Source organism: Haliotis rubra, unplaced genomic scaffold (assembly GCF_003918875.1).
Source record: "Haliotis rubra isolate DU_JTF1 unplaced genomic scaffold, ASM391887v1 Scf224, whole genome shotgun sequence".
Lineage (NCBI taxonomy): Eukaryota > Metazoa > Mollusca > Gastropoda > Lepetellida > Haliotidae > Haliotis > Haliotis rubra.
The window spans coordinates 975,581-997,544 of NW_025766270.1; the positions used below are offsets into that span (position 1 = coordinate 975,581).

The 21,964-nt window shown below is 40.3% G+C and overlaps 1 protein-coding gene and 1 long non-coding RNA gene across 3 annotated transcripts in view; one reads left to right on the forward strand and one right to left on the reverse strand.

Annotated features, from left to right (window-relative positions):
- The window catches only part of LOC124277604, a 50,378-nt gene extending 40,762 nt beyond the window's left edge, over positions 1–9,616 (forward strand). Inside the window, exons 1-3 of one of the 2 annotated variants that reach the window (XR_006898868.1) lie at positions 3,052–3,350; positions 3,557–3,727; positions 9,395–9,616. This is a non-coding gene — a long non-coding RNA (uncharacterized LOC124277604). Of the gene's footprint in view, positions 1–3,051; positions 3,351–3,556; positions 3,728–9,394 lie in introns of those variants that run through there. The other variant, XR_006898869.1, reaches the window with a different exon arrangement.
- The window catches only part of LOC124277603, a 105,912-nt gene that overhangs the window by 39,052 nt on the left and 44,896 nt on the right, over positions 1–21,964 (reverse strand). The gene's annotated exons all lie outside the window — the stretch shown is intronic.

Consider the following 21,964-nt stretch of genomic DNA (forward strand, 5'->3'; position numbering starts at 1 on the left):
GTGAAGTCCGGTCATATGTCTACTGAGGGTATGGTCACTGGCACTGAAATTTCTCTTGTGGAATAGGGCAAGATTGTCTCAGAACAGATTTTTAAAGTTGACAGTGGACCACAAGTAGCAATAGTTGCAAGTCAAGGACCCGACGTAAAGGATGTAGAAGAAGTAACAATAGACAAGAGTCAACATTCTAGCACAGAGGTTCTAGCTGTCAGTGGGCCACAAGTAGTACTATCACGAGTCAGCATTCTAGCATAGAGGTTCCAGCTGACAGTGGGCCACAAGCAGTAGTATCACGAGTCAAGAGTCTAGCACAAAGGTTCTAGCTGACAGTGGACCACAAGTAGTAACATTAGTGAGTCAAGAGGCTAGCAGAGAGGTTCTAGCTGACAGTGGACCACAAGTAGTAACATTAGTGAGTCAAGAGGCTAACAGAGAGGTTCTAGCTGACAGTAGACCACAAGTAGTAACATTCGTGAGTCAAGAGGCTAGCAGAGAGGTTCTAGCTGACAGTGGACCACAAGTAGTAACATTAGTGAGTCAAGAGGCTAACAGAGAGGTTCTAGCTGACAGTAGACCACAAGTAGTAACATTCGTGAGTCAAGAGGCTAGCAGAGAGGTTCTAGCTGACAGTAGACCACAAGTAGTAACATTCGTGAGTCAAGAGACTAACAGAGAGGTTCTAGCTGACAGTGGACCACAAGTAGTAAAATTAGTGAGTCAAGAGGCTAACAGAGAGGTTCTAGCTGACAGTAGACCACAAGTAGTAACATTAGTGAGTCAAGAGGCTAACAGAGAGGTTCTAGCTGACAGTAGACCACAAGTAGTAACATTAGTGAGTCAAGAGGCTAGCAGAGAGGTTCTAGCTGACAGTAGACCACAAGTAGTAACATTAGTGAGTCAAGAGGCTAGCAGAGAGGTTCTAGCTGACAGTAGACCACAAGTAGTAACATTAGTGAGTCAAGAGGCTAACAGAGAGGTTCTAGCTGACAGTGGACCACAAGTAGTAACATTAGTGAGTCAAGAGGCTAACAGAGAGGTTCTAGCTGACAGTGGACCACAAGTAGTAACATTAGTGAGTCAAGAGACTAGCAGAGAGGTTCTAGCTGACAGTGGACCACAAGTAGTAACATTAGTGAGTCAAGAGACTAGCAGAGAGGTTCTAGCTGACAGTGGACCACAAGTAGTAACATTAGTGAGTCAAGAGGCTAGCAGAGAGGTTCTAGCTGACAGTGGACCACAAGTAGTAACATTAGTGAGTCAAGAGGCTAGCAGAGAGGTTCTAGCTGACAGTAGACCACAAGTAGTAACATTCGTGAGTCAAGAGGCTAACAGAGAGGTTCTAGCTGACAGTGAACCACAAGTAGTAACATTAGTGAGTCAAGAGGCTAGCAGAGAGGTTCTAGCTGACAGTGGACCACAAGTAGTAACATTAGTGTCAAGAGGCTAGCAGAGAGGTCAAGAGGCTAGCAGAGAGGTTCTAGCTGACAGTGGACCACAAAGTAGTAACATTAGTGAGTCAAGAGACTAGCAGAGAGGTTCTAGCTGACAGTGGACCACAAGTAGTAACATTCATGTGAGTCAAGAGGCTAGCAGAGAGGTTCTAGCTGACAGTGGACCACAAGTAGTAACATTAGTGAGTCAAGAGGCTAGCAGAGAGGTTCTAGCTGACAGTAGACCACAAGTAGTAACATTAGTGAGTCAAGAGGCTAACAGAGAGGTTCTAGCTGACAGTGGACCACAAGTAGTAACATTAGTGAGTCAAGAGGCTAGCAGAGAGGTTCTAGCTGACAGTGGACCACAAGTAGTAACATTAGTGAGTCAAGAGGCTAACAGAGAGGTTCTAGCTGACAGTAGACCACAAGTAGTAACATTAGTGAGTCAAGAGGCTAGCAGAGAGGTTCTAGCTGACAGTAGACCACAAGTAGTCAACATTAGTGAGTCAAGAGGCTAGCAGAGAGGTTCTAGCTGACAGTGGACCACAAGTAGTAACATTAGTGAGTCAAGAGACTAGCAGAGAGGTTCTAGCTGACAGTGGACCACAAGTAGTAACATTAGTGAGTCAAGAGGCTAGCAGAGTAACATTAGTGAGGTTCTAGCTGACAGTGGACCACAAGTAGTAACATTCGTGAGTCAAGAGGCTAGCAGAGAGGTTCTAGCTGACAGTGAACCACAAGTAGTAACATTAGTGAGTCAAGAGGCTAGCAGAGAGGTTCTAGCTGACAGTGGACCACAAGTAGTAACATTCGTGAGTCAAGAGGCTAGCAGAGAGGTTCTAGCTGACAGTGGACCACAAGTAGTAACATTAGTGAGTCAAGAGACTAGCAGAGAGGTTCTAGCTGACAGTGGACCACAAGTAGTAACATTCGTGAGTCAAGAGGCTAGCAGAGAGGTTCTAGCTGACAGTGGACCACAAGTAGTAACATTAGTGAGTCAACATTAGTGAGTCAAGTCAAGAGGCTAGCAGAGAGGTTCTAGCTGACAGTGAACCACAAGTAGTAACATTAGTGAGTCAAGAGGCTAGCAGAGAGGTTCTAGCTGACAGTGGACCACAAGTAGTAACATTAGTGAGTCAAGAGGCTAACAGAGAGGTTCTAGCTGACAGTAGACCACAAGTAGTAACATTAGTGAGTCAAGAGGCTAGCAGAGAGGTTCTAGCTGACAGTAGACCACAAGTAGTAACATTCGTGAGTCAAGAGGCTAACAGAGAGGTTCTAGCTGACAGTGAACCACAAGTAGTAACATTAGTGAGTCAAGAGGCTAGCAGAGAGGTTCTAGCTGACAGTGGACCACAAGTAGTAACATTAGTGAGTCAAGAGGCTAACAGAGAGGTTCTAGCTGACAGTAGACCACAAGTAGTAACATTAGTGAGTCAAGAGACTAGCACAAAGGTTCTAGCTGACAGTAGACCACAAGTAGTAACATTAGTGAGTCAAGAGACTAGCATCAATGTTCTAGCTTACACAAGAAGTACTGTTCATAAGTCAAGGTGCTCATAGGGTTATTGTTGACAGTGGACCACAAACAATAATATTTGTGAGAAAAGGATTAAGCATACAGGTTCTGGTTGGCAGATCACAAACATCCACGGACCTAGTAATAAGTAGAAAATACTAGACAGACATAACAGACTCCTGTATTCATCCGTCCCCCATTGTTGCAAGTGAAAACACACAAATCCCTAAAGACGAACTCGTCTCAGCAGTACAGCTACACTCTTGTGGCTTACAGCCCATGTATACTGTGTGATACATGTATTATCAGGGAGGCTATTACCAGCTATACACTCAGATGAACAGTGGGAGAAAGCTGAACAAAACAAGCATTACGACACCATAGCAGAAGGAAAGAAGGTGATAAACATGCCATACATCGCAGGCAAGTCATTTGCTTTTGCTGAAACAGCCTACTACTATAGTACAAATCGTAGCAATATATTGATTTAGAATCAGGGAGGGAAAAAAGTTTCCCGCTGGTAAACGTCCACTCAGCTCCAAGCTTGACGTAATAGGGCAGTCAATGTGAATGACGCTTGCAAGGCTCAATGTGCTATTTTCAGATCGGGATTCAACTATTGATCGCCACTTAACCTAAAAAACAGTGTGATGAGAGATCCTAGCATAGAGGTGGCCAGCAAGCACTGGCTGGCCGCTGCCTCCTTTGCCACTGCTGACGACAACGTAAGGCCTACGCAACTCTGGAGGTGGCAATTACACACTCGGGGAAGAGAGTAAACACATCTCATACTACTACTAGATCTACAACATTTGAATATACACTGGAGTGGTAGTAGTAGTAGTGGTAGTAGTAGTAGCTTTATTCACTATGATGCTGCAGCTATGAAATTAAGTACTACTACTAGTAGTAGTAGTAGTAGTAGTAGAGGATGTGGTGGTGACAGCAGTGATGTTTTGGTATATACCATATTCCCCAAGCCAGAATTTCTGATGCCATCAATGACGATCTAAGTCTGTCAAGACCAAGTATATCATGCATGACCGACTCAATAGTACTTACCTATTTACCTGTGCCAGTAATGATGGAAAGACTCACACAGGCCTAAGACTGACATTGGCATATGATGGAGACAGGCTTGTTTTGTTTGTTCTCAACATCCATCAACACTAGTTTAGTTATAGTCTGCAACTTTAGCCACTAGTCAGAAGCAAAAGTTTAGTCAGATTTTGTTTTGACTCACAGCCTTAATCGTAATCCGTAAAATTAAACTAAATTTAATTGACAATGGAAATGGGGGCCATGTTCATTCTCATAGACTCGAAAGGTTTTGACAGATTGTTGTCTTGGGCATACAAAATGGTGGTAAATATTATTCCATACAGTTGAAGAACAAAGACACCCAGTCAACCCAGTACTGAACCTGACTGACTGATCTAATTTACCTGCATGCTACACCTGAGAATCTCACCTGTCGTGCAATCCCTGCTGGGATCTTGAATTTATTCCTGGCAGTTATTCTGGACACATCTAGCTAAGATCACTCTCAAGGCCAAAGACAAACCCTACAAACACTGAGGCTTGGATGAGACTTGCCCAAGGCTGCATGAGCTCCAATCTTATCCAGCTCCAGTCAGATCACAATAACTAATCTGAAAAATCACAACATGCTTCTGGGTGCATGGAGTCAGGTCCTACTTAAGCTCCCAGATGTTCACAATGAACTCGGGTATCATGCCATTCAGTGTCATCCATACCGCCAGCTAGCAAAGTTTTTGGTCTTGGACCAGCAAACCAGTGGTTGATAGAGTGAGCTAGCATATGCCTTTATTGTTTGGTGACTGTCCCTCTGTGGCAGATTCTTTATATGACAAATGAATGTGAGTCCAGGAACTGTTTTACTGTAACTATTTCATTGGCCATGCCTAACCTTCAAAAGTATTACCATTCACGACTGAGTGAACTCTGGTGTACAGTACTGTCAGTAGACTACCAGCAGCATTCCTGCAGCTTTGAATACTCATGTCTAGACCGGGCAGACTAGTGGTTGATAGCACAAGCAACCATCCACATAATTAAGGTATGACAATGACACAACCATTCAGGCCAAGAAGATCCGGGGTAGAACTGATCTTCAGTAATTCATGCATGTCATAAGAAGCTACTAACGGGATCGGGTGGTCAGTTTCACTGATTTGGTTTACACATGTCATTGTATACCAATTGTTTAGATTGATGCTCATGCTGTTGGAATATTGCTGAGTGCAGCGTTAAACAACAAACCACAACCTGAAACAACTCAATCTTCACTAGACGACTTGTACAACACTGGAGACCTAGCTTGCCCTGGTATCCACTGAGGATTCAGTCTACACAGAGCTCTGTAAGAAATCGAATATCTCCAATGTTGAAGCTGACTGTTGTGAGTGTCATGTGCCCACACTACCTACAGGACCACCCCAAGCTTCTCACTTCTGCTTGGTCCTTTGTACAGTACACACTACCAGTCAATGAGGATCACAATATACAGCTGTATTCAGATCAGAAATGAAACTATCCTGGGTGTTAGTTCCTAAAACATAACAGAGGTATGCTGGAAACAGTGGAGAAACATGTCTGTTGATACTGTTCACTATATTGTACTGGTGCAATTGACACAGAACAGAAAGGTCAAACATATGATTGCTTTTCAGTAAACATTGATCTTTGGATATTTCCCACATTTTCCACAAATATACTCTAAAAAGAGGTAAGAAAAGGTACTAGTACCCAGGTCTCACATGGAGATGTACTCTACCAAACATAAACGCTCTAGAATAAAAACAATCAACTATCAATTGCAAAACAGCTAAAGTTATCAAAAAGAAAAAGAATCAAAAATATTTCCACAGCAGAATTCACAAGACAGATCGTTAACTTTCTGATGTACATCTTTTAAACTCCAAGCTGGAAAAAATGGAAATGTTCCAACATCAACATCTGATCAGTAAACAACAGTTCTCACAGGGGTGTGTGTAACCTTTTTCTACTGCTTCAAGACAACAGTCCAACAATCAGGTGAATATTTGTGTGCATGTTTTGCAGCAGCTCTGCGTGGAACTGGATGCTCACTACAGGGAGTATGGAGTCGACGCAACATATAACATGCCCCATTTCTCACTGGTGATAATCGACTGCTGGGAAGACAGGACAGTGGCTCCCTCTACAGTCTGCGGAGGAGTCAGACACAACAAAACACACCATCTCATTAATAGCACCAGGGGTGACATTTACCATGAAAACTGATGCCCAGTCTCATCTCACTGGTGGGTGTGGCCAAGAAGCGCATATCTCACAGCTCAAGTTGTGTGAATATTTTCCGCAGCTAGTAAATCATTGCTTGCCAAGCATGTCTCCTACAGAAAATAAATGCCTCTTTTTTGACTGCATCCATTATGTTGAAGATAATACACTCTGTCAGATTGTAAACTAGGTAAGCAAGTAGTAAACCATTCTACAAAGATCATTAACATGCAAATACAACACTATTTCCGAAAAGAAGTCTACAGTTGTAAAACTAAAAATATACACAGTATCTCATTTCAGACTTCAAAGTTCCAGAAAGAAAGCTGCACAAAAATCGCCAATACAAACATCTGCACAGCCAAGTTATCATACCAGGTGATAAAAAACAAATACTGTAGTGCAAGCTTATAGGTGTAACAGTGAGTGAGTGAGTGACTTTTATTCCACTGAATGGGTTTCACACAATGTGCACATGTGGAGAAGCGGTACAGAAGGGACCAAAAATTGATATTGCCTGGCACCACACCACAAAAATGTTTGGTAGCACAAATCAGCTCCCCTTACTTAACCACAGTCCAGAGATATGTCAGGATTGAAAACCAGCATTTCAGTCATATTACATTGTCTTAGCTTAATGTGGCAAGAAAGCCAGAAAAGGTGCAGATATGTACCACTCTGTCAACCCCCACAAAGACCGACTGACTGAGTTTGGCTTTACGCCGCCTTTAGCAATATTCCAGCAACATCATGGCGGGGGACACCAGAAATGGGCTTCACACATTGTACCCATGTGGGGATTCGAACCCGGGTCCTCGGCATGACGAGCCAACGCTTTAACCACTAGGCTACCCCACCGCCCCTACCCTCACAAAGAACATGAAGTATCTTAAGTCATTTGTTGAGTACTGTCACCTTTACCAACAGGGGCAAGTCTGCACTGATAGGCATCGCAAAACAACAAGATTAACTAAAGTTCTTTGACAGGGCAAGCTCAAGTCCATCTTACAAGTCCAACTTGACTGGGCAAATTCAAGACCATCTTGCAAGTCCAACTAACAAGATCTACAAACGCTTCTCTGACTGGGCAAATTCAAGACCATCTTGCAAGTCCAACTAACAAGATCTACAAACGCTCTTTGACTGGGCAAATTCAAGACCATCTTGCAAGTCCAACTAACAAGATCTACAAACGCTCTTTGACTGGGCAAATTCAAGACCATCTTGCAAGTGCAACTAACAAGATCTACAAACGCTTCTTTGACTGGGCAAATTCAAGACCATCTTGCAAGTCCAACTAACAAGATCTACAAACGTTCTTTGACTGGGCAAATTCAAGACCATCTTGCAAGTGCAACTTCAGTAAACAAACATGAGGAAATTTCATAATGTAATAATAAATCATAAAAATAACAGACAGTTATATAATAACATTAAGTACGAAATATAGCTGGGGTAATTAAAAAATTCACTCTGGTCCAATAACATCAATATCTTATGAAGTGACCTTATGAAGTTTACATTTACACTCATGGCTTCATCACTCAATTCATCAACGTCATCAGATCATTAAAACATATTATTTGGAAAGAAAACCAAAAATTTCTGTGCATTCATTTTCTTACTTTTCTCTGGGACCCAAGTGTTTCTTGAGACCCCCCATTTTGTAACCAGGCACACAACACAAGTAAATGCTGTCAGTACCATTGACACTCCAAAAATATAGCTAAAAAAATATATATGTTTGTGCAATTTGATCTATAACTACACCGTTTTACTGGACAGTGAAGATACACTTCCTTTGCTTATTATCATCTAAGATCACAAAACCCCAAATCAAGTTCTGTTGCACACAGATTTCCATTCATGTCCTTCCTGCCTCATTCATGCAGGTCAATCTCCCTCAGCCATCTGTTTCTCTCATCAGGTCTAATATATCACCAGGTTTTGCCTCATCTTGTGCCATCTACCTCTGCAGAACTGACATGATCACCAGCCTGAGTCACCTGCCTGCACCTCCAGCTAACAGGTTTACACACTACTTCCAGTCAACAGACCTGAGTCACCATCTGCTGCTTTCACCTTCAGCTAACAAGTTTACACACTGCTTCCAGTCAACAGACCTGAGTCACCATCTGCTGCTTTCACCTTCAGCTAACAAGTTTACACACTGCTTCCAGTCAACAGACCTGAGTCACCATCTGCTGCTTGCACCTTCAGCTAACAAGTTTACACACTGCTTCCAGTCAACAGACCTGAGTCACCATCTGCTGCTTGCACCTTCAGCTAACAAGTTTACACACTGCTTCCAGTCAACAGACCTGAGTCACCATCTGCTGTTTGCACCTTCAGCTAACAAATTTACACACTGCTTCCAGTTAACAGACCTGAGTCACCATCTGCTGCTTTCACCTTCAGCTAACAAGTTTACACACTGCTTCCAGTCAACAGACCTGAGTCACCATCTGCTGCTTGCACCTTCAGCTAACAAGTTTACACACTGCTTCCAGTCAACAGACCTGAGTCACCATCTGCTGCTGGCACCTTCACAGTGTAGAACTGACCACATAGCCAGCTGACGGCCAGGCAACAGCAGGATTAAAACTGCACATCAAGACACAAGAACCACACCTATACCTGCACCACGTGAAATGGGTCTAATAAGTTCTAACAACATCATTCGTTTATCAGTCGGGCACCAATGACATCATTTCCAAGGGACATAAGCCATGGTGTGTTTATTATGGACATAGAACTCTCGTTTTTAAAATTTGAATGGATATAACGCAAAAAATAAAGTAGCTACTTCTGCTATACATACGGGTTTGACTATAAAACTACTTGACAAATGAAAAAGTGCAAGACAAAAAGGTTAATTTTCGTGTAAACTTGCCCTTTAAGTATTCTATTCACCAAACTCAAATTGTCTACTACATTTGAGTTTAATATCGATTTCAGTTCATTCTGGGAAATGTGTTTTCTCAAATTTGAGTAAAAACTCTAACTTAAATCAAAACTGAAACTCAAGTTTGTTTCGTGAAATCAGGGCCAGGTTATGATGTCATTTCTGTTATCTTTGTCATTTCATTGTAATGTCATTTCCATCTCTTTTGTTTGATTTTTGTTCAATTTTGTCAATTGTACTTTCTTTCATTTATAGGAAACTTACTGGGCTTCCAGGTTGAATGTCACAGGTCGTGACATCACTTCTGGCAGAGACCATATACCGATGGACGGGCCTCTGGCCAAGTCGGAGACTGATCACCGTCACGCAAGACTAAGTGGAACTTTCAAGAAAGACTACCAGATTTGTTGAGTTACATGTGAGGGTTTTGTGAATTGATTTAATCCCCAGTTCAAGCCATTACATATCCAAAAACTTTGAGATTATTAATTTTCTTGATTTGTTTCAGAGCTTTCATTACATATAAGTAACTATGTGTAAACAGTACCAGTTTTGTGAATTAACAAACCAAAACATCTTACAATATCCTATTGAGGAAGAGCTTTATGGATCCATGTCAAATTCTTTATTATGAGGAACACAACGTTTTCTAAATGCCATTCAAAGACCTAATATCCTATTGCTTCAAAAGAAAATTGTGGCCTGTGATCATGAGAAATTAATAATTTATCCATTTTCTGGTACACATAATTTCCTTATATATGAAAGAAAGTCCTTAGTTAACGGAGTGTTAAGGTTTCTTATCATATACAGCCATCAAATTGTATCACCTAACATGTATACATCATTACATTTGGTCGACCACACTTAATTGCACCAGGGCGGTGGGGTAGCCTAGTGGTTAAAGCTTGGCTCGTCACGCCGAAGACCCGGGTTCGATTCCCCACATGGGCACAATGTGTTAAGCCCATTTCTGGTGTCCCCCGCCGTGATATTGCTGGAATATTGCTGGAATATTGCTAAAAGCGGCGTAAAACTAAACTCAGTCAGTCAGTTAATTGCACCAGAACTTGTAGCACTTTTATCTCAGTTAAAAAACGTGCCAACAAACTTAAAGAGGATTTTAAAATTTCACCATTATTTTGTGTGTGTTTCTATGCTAAGAAAATAATTAAATAACTATATTCATACTTTTTATGATTTTTGTCAAAGCTTTTTATGGTTAGTGAAAATTGTCTTCTTGGCAATTAATCTTTGATGAAATAATGTATCAAGACTTTCAAAATTCAAAATTCAGCAGAAATCTAACCAAGCAGACTTTGAAGTCTTATGTTCAACTACTGCAGTAAACATGCATGGATGTTTCATTTCTGGAGATAAATAGTAAACAGGAAGCAAACGAAACACATGGACTTTGGAAAGCTGTTAACTGACTTACTTCCACATAAGCATTTTTGAAGCAATTTACAAATCAACAAAATGGAACCCTAATGATTGCATTTTGAAAAGCAACTGTCACCCTTAAAATCATGACAATGTACAACAAATATACTCTGACAAAAGTAACCAGAGTGAACAGAAGAAGAGCTCTTTCAACATACATAGGTTACTGATGTCCAAAGGACGGACACTGAAGATTACAATAATAAATTATATTTTCCATGGTATTTTTGTGTTCTTGTCACAAATGACAGATGAGGTCATATCTCCACACTCACTGAAACTTCTTGGTCAGCATAATGTAGAATAGCAACAAAACTGAAATTATTCAAAGAAATACCGATCTAAATAATATTGAATTAATGCATCAGTTTTGCCAAGCACATGGCACAGATTTTAAACATTGTGATGGAGGAAGGACAACATGTCTATTGAGAAAAGTGTTCATACACAGTAAACAATGTCGAGGGTCCAATCTCATTCAAGAAAGTCTTTTCACAGTATGCAATGAAGAAGGATACACATTTAGTCTTTAACAGTGTTCTGGTAGTTTGGAAACATACGCACTATTCTATTGCATGTCATCAGGCACACATGAGTTTGGATGACAGTGAAAATATTGCAGCGACACTGAAATATTAAGAATAAAACCCAGGCTTTGTTTCTGCAAACATGTCCACCAGGACCACCAGGCCAGACAGATGGGTGAGTAGTTACTCAAGTTAGCTGAGTTCTGGAAGACAGCACCTGACCAGCCAGTGATTGATAGAGTGAGTGAGTGAATCTTGTTTTACACTACATTGAGCAGTATTCTAGCTATATGGCGGCACTCTGTCAATAATCGAGTCTGGACAAGTCAATCCAGTGATCAACAGCATGAGCATTGATTTACGCAATTGGGATACAATGACATGTGTCAACCAAGCCAGCAAGCATGGGTTACTGGAGATCAATTCTAAGCCAGATCTTGACGGGTGTGATTGATAGAAGGGTCCATGCAGTAACATGCACATAATGCTCAGCAATCAGACCTGCGACAAACTGAGATGGAGACCTGACAGATGAGTGAGTGAGTGAGTGAGTGAGTGAGTGTGGTTTTATGACACTTTTAGCAATATTCCAGCAATATCACAACGGGGGACACCAGAAATGAGCTTCACACATTGTACCCATGTGGGGAATTGAACCCCGGTCTTCGGCGTGACAAGCTAACACTTCAACCTCCAGGCTACCCCACTGCCCCCCTGACAAATGAAGAGGTGAGGTGATATGTTTTGCACCTTTTGTGCTGACTCCACATCTGTGACAGGACATTTCTTGTGTTGCAGCAGATGAGTTCTGCCAGCTTATCTGTCATGTATATCATCAGACTGGCTACCTAAGTCAACACAGGAAGCCGTTCACTTGAACACATGCATGTGCGTGCTCTGTGTGGGGGGACATGGCTAGCATTGTGTGGGGGTGAATCACACCCGGTTGATCGGCCTCACCGTGGGAAACAGGCAGGATGCTCTTCTCCCATACCTCGGAGATAGCCCGGAGTTGGCAGATTGACTTTCCTCGCCACATCCACATACCAATCTGGTGTCATCACCACCACTGAAAACCTCGCCTCCTGCTTCAACACTTATCTTTATACATACAACGCCAATATACAAACACTTATTACTTATTGCTTATCAATTTTTGCATGTGGTTGAGATTATTGCATACCATTTCCTGTGATGGAAAAACAAACAATCACAAAATGTAACAGTGCAGATGTTCTGTCACTTACCCAGAAAAACAGGGTATGTATTTATGCAGCAGTTGGAACTCATGTTGCTTGTCACATGGGTAATGATCTAATATACATGATGCTCATAAAATAAAAGCATGTACATCATGAAGATGTTAGGAGTGAGTGAGTTTGACAGCCTTTAACAATATTCCACAACATGACAGGACCTACAACATGCATTGTGGGCTCACGCAAGTGTGGAGTAGAACCTAGACCTTTGGGATGATAACAAACACTTTAACTACTTGGGTACTCCACAGTCATGTGAATGAGGGACATTTGCTCTCACAATGAGTGAGTGAGTGATAGAGTTTGGTTTTACACCGCTTTTAGCAATATTCCAGCAATATCACGTCAGGGGACACCAGAAATGAGCTTTACACATTGTACCCATGTGGGGAATCGAACCCGGGTCTTCGGCGTGACAAGCCAACGCTTTAACCACAAGGCTACCCCACCGTCTCACAATGAGGTCCACCTGAAGCCCGGGCGACAGCAAACACAAATGACATTTGCTTCTGTGACAACATCCATTGTTTGATAGTCAACAAGAAAACACTGTGAGACCAATTCAAGTATCCATACTTTTCAACAACATTACATGCTGAAGAACTCACACTTAAAGACTTAGAATGATCAATAACAGTCAAGCGATATAGAAGGTAAGAATTGTAAAATTCTCAAGCAAACTTGGAATGTTGTGAATGATTGAAGGACATTTGGACAGGCAATGAGGTCCACCTGAAGCCTCTACAGCCTTCCAGTGCTTAAAGACAACACCCTAACTACCCAAATTCTGTCTTAATGAAGCTGTACCTGGGGTCTTAGTGAAGCTGTACCTGGGGTCTTAGTGAAGCTGTACCTGGGGTTTTAATGACATTAATGACCAGGATCCGGTTGTATCATTGCTTCATTAACTAATGTCAACATCAAACCCTAATGATACATTAAATCCTTAATGCATCATTAGTTAATGGCATCATTAAAAACGGTTGTATCAAATACTTATTAGCGTATCATTATCTAATGACGTCCTAATGTAAATATTTTCATTAAATCCGGGAATTCCCCTAATATTTTCCCACAATTCCGCGCTGTAAACATGTAAGTGTTACTCTCCGTCGTCTGTCAAAATGGCATCTTTGGGGCTAAACCTCGGAACAATAACAAACATTTCGACTGCTGTGAAGAAACACGCCTAAATAATTCTGAACGTCACGATAAACCTAGAATCGGTTGGGATGTTTTGGAATATACACGAACACCTAACCGCCGAGCTTTCCGCCATATTGATAGTGTTTACAAAATCAAGTTTCGCTAAGGCCAGTCATAGGACGCCTATTACATCATGTATATTTCATATTCAGTTGTGACAAATGCATCGCTGAATTCCTCATACATTTTAGAATCAAATTCCAAATGGTCTTTGTCACTATAACAAAGTGTCTAAGAAAAAACGAAAAACATATTGGGTGTGAAAACGAGACGTTGTGCTCATTACACAGTGCTTGCTAGAAATATAAACAAAACAAAAATAAATACTGTGCAGCATTTTCTCAATTTTTTAGACATCAGTTCGTCTATTCGTAGTATGTATGAGCTCAATATTTTTAGAATACGCACGGAAAGAGTATCGTAGCAAGAACTAGAAAACTTAAAACAGATACAATACTGAAATTTCCTATATTCACACGAAAAGTTCTGTGCAGCGTGTCGCCATGCGAGACGCAACATCATGGAGAACGATTATAGGCAATTATCGGCATTTCTGACGCTTTCAATGAAAACAATGAAAACAAACAACCATACGGAGATAGTCAGAATGTTTCCGACATTTACATCATACATTTATGGACAAAGGTTCCTCGCGAAAATCGTGGGCACCCATATCCACGGTCGCCATTTCATGAGAAATCGGTCATCGGTAGCGATGTCATACATCAACATTGTTGGACGTGATGTGGCAATTTCTTTGAGGTGAAGGTCGGTTGAATAAGAGTAAACACAATCACACTGCCCCATGCGGATGACACTTGTATTATTAATGTATACTTTATGCCTCGCTCACATATGGTTTCATGAAACTAATTTCATTATCAACATTTAGTATTTTAAACCTAAGTAAAACTGACATAATAAATTAAAATGATTTATTTATTTCATGAAATATATATGCACACGCTTTTAAAGGATATGTCTTGTTCATTGAATTTGTTTATGTTGTGTTATAGACAAAACAATGGCGATAATCATTGGCCAGGTGCACGCTTTGTCACAAATGTTTTGAGTATCATTGTTTTCGATAATTCTGTGAACAAAACATCACTTAAAATATTGTGTCCTTATTCACAGCAAATTCTCGCCAAGTGATCTGAGTTACAATGACTTAGTATTAAGCATACCGGAGTGAGGCCCCCTTATCTTTATAAGCTGCAGGACCTTTATGTAGCCATTTGACGTCATAGGGGAAAATCCATTTTCAACACATATTATGCGAGTCACTTTTAAGATTGAGCGATAACGCTATACATAAGCACACAAACTAATTTAATACATACCTATGTCATTCAGGTATCAGGTAGAATTTTGTTCGCCACACTTTCCGTAAAGATGCCAAATTGAAAATATAGTAGCACAGTACTTTTATCAGTGCACGATAAACAGCAGAGAAATTTACTGTTTTTAACGCAAAAAAAAAATTAGGCGTAACATTTAGCAATGTCTACTTTTCAAACTGAGTTTATACCATGAGATAGTACATTGAATACTCTACATTTCTGTGTAATTTTATAGCTGTAGGTAGATCCAGTGCGGAGCAAACAAAATTCTGGCGCAATGTTCACTTTTCCAGGACGTTTAATGATGCTCTAATGATACCCCAGGACCTTCATTAAGTTAATGACGCACTAATGACAACAGAGCATCATTAAAACGTTAGTACAACAGAATTTAATGATACATTAGTTAATGAACGTTTAATGGCACGTTAATGCTTCATTAAAGTTTGATACAACCGGATCCAGCTTTTTAAGAAATCATTCAGCATTTTGAACATTCCACGGACATGGATTTGCACAAAGATACGAAAGTTGTAAATGGATGGACTGTCAGTTACATTTTACCAAATCCTTCAAACATATCATATGCATCTGAAGAGTGTGGCTTTGACAAACTGCTTATGACGTGACATGATCATAAAAACCAGAATGTTTTTATACTAGAGAGAAGTTTTACTTTCACTTGGTATGTGTCATAAACCAACTCATCCTCCTGAAGCAAGGGAATTAACTGACTACAAAGGTTCAGTTTCCACCCTTCCTGAAGAACCCTGGAGTTCCATTGCCTGATCCACCTCCAGTCGCTTGTTGTAGTTATGTCCTTTCTATGACCCTCCTACTGACCAATCAGATTCCACCTATCATATCACTAACATTTGCTTCAAAACAGAATGGCAGCACCCAGTCAAGATGATATATGATAGATAATATCTATATTGTAATAACACTGGTCTAACCTAGCAAAGTGCATCAAAACACTTGAGCAAGTTGATTGTAATTTTGAGTAGATTTTGAAAATATCTGCAGTGACCCTGTTGACGGTACACAAGCTCTGCAAACCCTACACAGAACCTAAATCAGCAACCCCCATGTTGTTTACAAACCAGATGTTGGTTACGTTACACAAATCAGACTTTGTACAGACTCATTAGTACAGTTAAAATAGAACTCAGATATTCCAGCCTAGTTCGGTATGGGTCAGTTACTCCCTGGCCCCTAGAAGATGATACCAACACAGAAAGAAACAACAAAATGTGCACACACAAACTGTGAAACTGGTGCATCAGCTTGAAGTAGGCAGAAAGTTCAAAATAACCAAGGTTGTAGATGTTACTCGCTTTGATGATTTCCATAAGAAACTTGAGTCATCAACAGTAATTTTGATTGGAATCTGAGATACTAAGCCAGGACCATCATGTCTATGAAGGCAGCACTGGACCAATACTACATTGCTACCCTGTCCACCAATTTCAAGTTGGATACACCTACATCAGACAGAAGCAGAGTTTTGTAATACACCAGACAGTAGTTCTACTGTCAGCATGGGTAGTGTTTTCATGTCGAAGATGAAGAACATACATTGTAGGAGTATTATACTTCATTACCCACCAGGGCCAAAATATCAGGGTTTCATATGATGACCTTGGGCAAAATATCACTTTGTCATGGTGACCTGACGTCATGAACGATGTTATGACGTCACGTTTCTTCAGTGACGTTGCGTTCTACATACGGCGATGGCAGATAACCAGCATATGTTTGAAAGCAGATTTGGGTTTATTTTCCTGAATTTTATCACTTCGGTAATAAACAGAATATTATATTCCTTCCCATATCATATTATGTTTACGACACTCGTGCCTAAATATCGGTAAAGCCTTCGCTCTCGCTTGGGAAATACCAACATTTATTACCTCCGAGGGCAAAAATATCGGGGTTCATATTTTTCATACGATGCCTTAGGGCAAAATATCACCTTGTCATGGTGACGCGACGTCATGAACAATGCTATGATGTCACGTTTCTTCTGTGATGTTGAGTTCAAACTGAGGCGATGACGGGTAGCCAGCCTATGTTTGAAAGTAGATTTGGTTATATTTTCCTCAATTTGACAACTTTGGTAATAAACAGAATATCATATTCATGCCCATATCATACTATGTTTATGACATTCATGCCTAAATATCAGCATATTCCTCGCTCTCACTCATGAAATACCAACATTTAGGCACTCGTGTCGTAAACATAGTATGACATGGGCACTGATATAATATCCTCTATTTAGGCACTCGTGTCGTAAACATAGTATGTATGTCTTCCTATGATAACCTGTGTTTATCTTGATGATGGAAATCAAACCTTCTTCATACCTGTTGTAAGGCCTTCCTGACCTGATACCAGTGACTATCATTATAACTAAATGAACATGCCTGTCAGCCAGGCTGGAGGTTTCTGCATGGCTTTGTGATTCCCTCCACTATTATACTTTATGGCATTCACAATCATCTTGGAATGTTTTCTCTATTTTAGCAATGGAGCTGGACATCTTAACAGAAAAAATATGACAAATATCCAAATTGTATCCTAAGTTCATGTTTCAATGTTAAACAGTTGTAAGTCAGATCACAGGTAGAAGTCATTAGATAGTGCATTCCCTACAGCTAGTCTCAGGTGGTATCGTTTCCCACCATCGACACATGTTAACCATTCTGTTTATCAAGCCATTGCAGTGTAGATATCAGCGTGTGCACAAACCATACTTAATCACGCACACCTTACAATTTTTGACATTTATTTTTACTCAAAACAGACAGCATGAAACTATAAATAGAAACTGACGAGGCCAGGTAGGAAAACCGGGGTATAATTCCAGTTCCAACAATAGATGTAACCTTTAAACAACACTGAAAGATTAGGGGAGGATAGTGACACGCGTCACACTTTCAGGTGGATCCAGGGTATGATACGTGCACACGTCTTGTGTATATTCAAAATAAACATGCCAGCTGTATAGACAGCCTATAAAAGAGCTGGATCAGTTAAATGGTGTCACGTTTACGTCAATCTGTTTACATAAAGACACATCAGACTCACTGTACTGGAGGAAGACATCCTCAAGGACCAACCTAAAAACTCACTCCAGACAGGTTGTTTTTGCTCCAAGAACTCAAAAATGTTCAACAGATGATGTCTGCTGTGATTTATTTTGAGCTAATGGCCTTTGAGGTAGCTACTGTTGCTGAACCTCCACAACAAGGGCTGTTCACCCAAACATGTTTACCTCTACCATTGAATAGCAAACAAACTGTACAGGAGTTGTATTTGCTTGTACACACATTGTGACTTACAGGTCACTTTGATTATGGGCAATTCATCCAAGAAGGCAGGGAGCAGTACTGCCAGAAAGTTACATTTGTAGATTCAAACTTACAACACTGGCATGGAGACAATTTTAGATAGCTACAAAGTTTTCAGAGAGTTTAAGGATGGCTACAACACTGCAAAAAAGCTATAACATTGGAAGAACACAGCAAAATTGCAAGAAAGCCACAATATTACAAGGAGGGCATAATATTGCAAGGAGAAACAACATTGCAGAATACAACATTGCAAGAAGGCTACAACATTGCAGAATACAACATGGCAAGAAGGCTACAACATTGTACAATACAACATAGCAATAAGGCTACAACATTGTACAATACAACATTGCAAGAAGGCTGCAACATTGCAAGAAGGTTGCAACATTGTACAATACAACATTGCAAGAAGGCTGCAACATTGTACAATACAACATGGCAAGAAGGCTACAACATTGTACAATACAACATTGCAATAAGGCTACAACATTGTACAATGCAACATGGCAAGAAGGCTACAACATTGTACAATACAACATGGCAAGAAGGCTGCAACATTGTTCAATACAACATTGCAAGAAGGCTACAACATTGTACAATGCAACATGGCAAGAAGGCTACAACATTGTACAATACAACATTGCAAGAAGGCTACAACATTGTACAATGCAACATGGCAAGAAGGCTACAACATTGTACAATACAACATTGCAAGAAGGCTACAACATTGTACAATGCAACATTGCAAGAAGGCTACAACATTGTACAATACAACATTGCAAGAAGGCTGCAACATTGTTCAATACAACATTGCAAGAAGGCTACAACATTGTACAATGCAACATGGCAAGAAGGCTACAACATTGTACAATACAACATGGCAAGAAGGCTACAACATTGTACAATACAACATGGCAAGAAGGCTACAACATTGTACAATACAACATGGCAAGAAGGCTACAACATTGTACAATACAACACGGCAAGAAGGCTACAACATTGTACAATACAACATGGCATGAGTGCTACATTGGCATGGTAATGAGTCAAAATGCCAGAGAGTAACAGAAAAGTAAGAAAACCTCAACATTGGCAGAGATTTACAACAATGGCTCAGAGCTAAACTAATGCCAGTGACTTTCTGCACAAGACAATGAGCTGCATCATTAGGAGATGACACACTAGCAAAAGAAACTGAGAACAATCTGAAAAATAAATTATGCCAAACAACTTTAACACCTGTAGGTAAACCAACAGAAGAACTTGGGGGAACAAGAATGTCACAATGTCACCTAAGTTATATTTTTCATTGTTTCACTCATGTAAAGATCTATTATTTATCATTAAGCAGGTGTGTTCATGCAATGTATTAGAACAGAAAACATCCACATTGTTTGCAAATGTTTCTTGGCTGGCCCACATCATCACCTCTCTGGAAATACTCTTGTTGATAATATATTAGCAATGATGTGTCAGTGATGTGATAATACATTACAGTCCTTGATGATTCACCCTACACCACACTACACAAGGAATCTAGCCTGTGTACCAGTCCACTAATGTTCAATATGGGGAAATACTTGGCTGTGCAGCTGAGCATCATGCTAAGACTTTACAAGAAAACCACACACGTCTGACACAAAGAAAATCCCCAAGCAGGGTATTGATGTCATATATATGTCTGACTGGGGTGTATGGGGTTGTGTACCAGGATGGGGAGTGATTGAGTGTTTTAGCACTGCAGTCAGAAATTCTTCAGGTTAATGGCAGACTTAAAAACGAGTCCGTGTCACGCAAACCAGTGGTCGATATCATGAGTAAAACAATGGGAACAATGACATACAACCAGCAAGGTCAAACACTTTGACCATCCACATTTACCTTCTGGTAACAGGCATGAAGTGCTTGGACCTTTCAGGTCAGTATAATAAGATTGTTGGCACTGTATTGACATTAATGTAAACAAAGATTTGTGCAATCAGGGCATGAAATAGACAAAGCATTTGCAGTTCTATTGCAGTAGCAAAACCAGATTAACTGACACAAGAGGAAAGCCTGACTTGCTGCAGCTCTAATGAAATCCTTCATCACAGGTACGGTGATGACAAAGATCATAAACCACAATCTGCAGATCCTGGAATATTTAAGGGACACAACTCTTTGCAAGATCTGCAGTGCCTAAATGCCACGGCCATCAATGTCCCTGACTATAAACAGCAAATATAACCAACAGAGCATGCTATCAAGATCATATCAGAAGCCTTGTATCAACATCATGATTGACATAACTGAATAATCTACCATACAACAGATGAAAGCTTGTATATTGTCATTACACCAAATCCAGCATGTGAACAGGTTGATGTGTGATAACTTGTTTGTGTTATCAACAAGGTAAAAAATATTGCAGATGTTTCATAAAACTGCTTGTAATGTTTACACCATACTGTTATTTCAAAGCAGACATGTGGGCCTATTTTTAAGATGAAGTAATCAACTGCATGAAGAGCAAGATGAAAATAACCACCTTCAATGAGATGCTTCTTCTTGACATGAAATTATTTTGATGATACTAACAGTCTGTTCACACAAAATTAAACGACATTTTATGGATTTTTATAAAGAACTGAGGAATTCAGATTATGCCAGTCAGCAATATTTCAAGCAACCAGTTAAATCAGACAGGAAACCTAGTGGTTGACAGTCAGTAACTATCCATCCCACTGAGTTTTGATAACTCCCACTTGCCAGAATACAGCGACTGACCACCCAATCTTCCGTAGTTGGCTGCAGTCACAACCAATAGTGCTGGTGCCCCATTCCCTCCCATCCCCAACAGGTGAAGGGGCTATAGACATAGCCCAAGTAGAAACAGGCTGTATCCCTGTAAGTCTGCATCATACAACACAAATAATATCCTCACGGAAAGGAACAGAAATTAATTTGATTTTTGTCTCAATTTCTTTTCAGCCGGATCACTTAACACCGACCTGGGCTCCCATTCCACAGCGGGCCCAGGTCCCAGTCATAAAAAGATGGCAGGAGGATCTACTACAGGTGTTGAATCAGCCCGCCTCTTGGCTTTTTGCAGCTCCAGGTCACCTAGCAGTTTTATTTAGATTAGATGCCATCTAATTGAGGCCATGTGCTGCCGACACTTCAGGGTTGAAAGAGAAGGAGAAAGGTAACTTAAGAAGACAAAGATAAACCAAGAGTGTTTTATATTATTTCCAAATAACTATAATTTACTGACAATTAACTTAATTGCCAAATGGTTGTCTGTTAAAAGGTGTGTAATTCAGTGTTAGACAGTTTAATGTCAGATGTTGCAAGAACAGAAAGATCAGGTTTAACACTTTAAGCTCACAATGGATGATCTTCAAAACTTAATGTGTACATCTTTACTTAAAAGTATGATAATTTCAAGTAAGAGTTCTGTCCAATTAGACCTGAATAATTAGTTATGAAAACTGACAGACATTGTATTATAGTTAACAACAGATATGCTCCAGGTTACACCAGTAAATGTTAACTGACAAATACAACTGCCACGTAATCAGTTCCTCAGAACAAGCAGATGTTGATGTCTATTAATTTCATCTCATTAAAATCAGATCTCTTTCACTGTGACATGATACCTATCTGAATGAAGATCTGAAGACACCTATACAGGTCACATCAGGTGAAC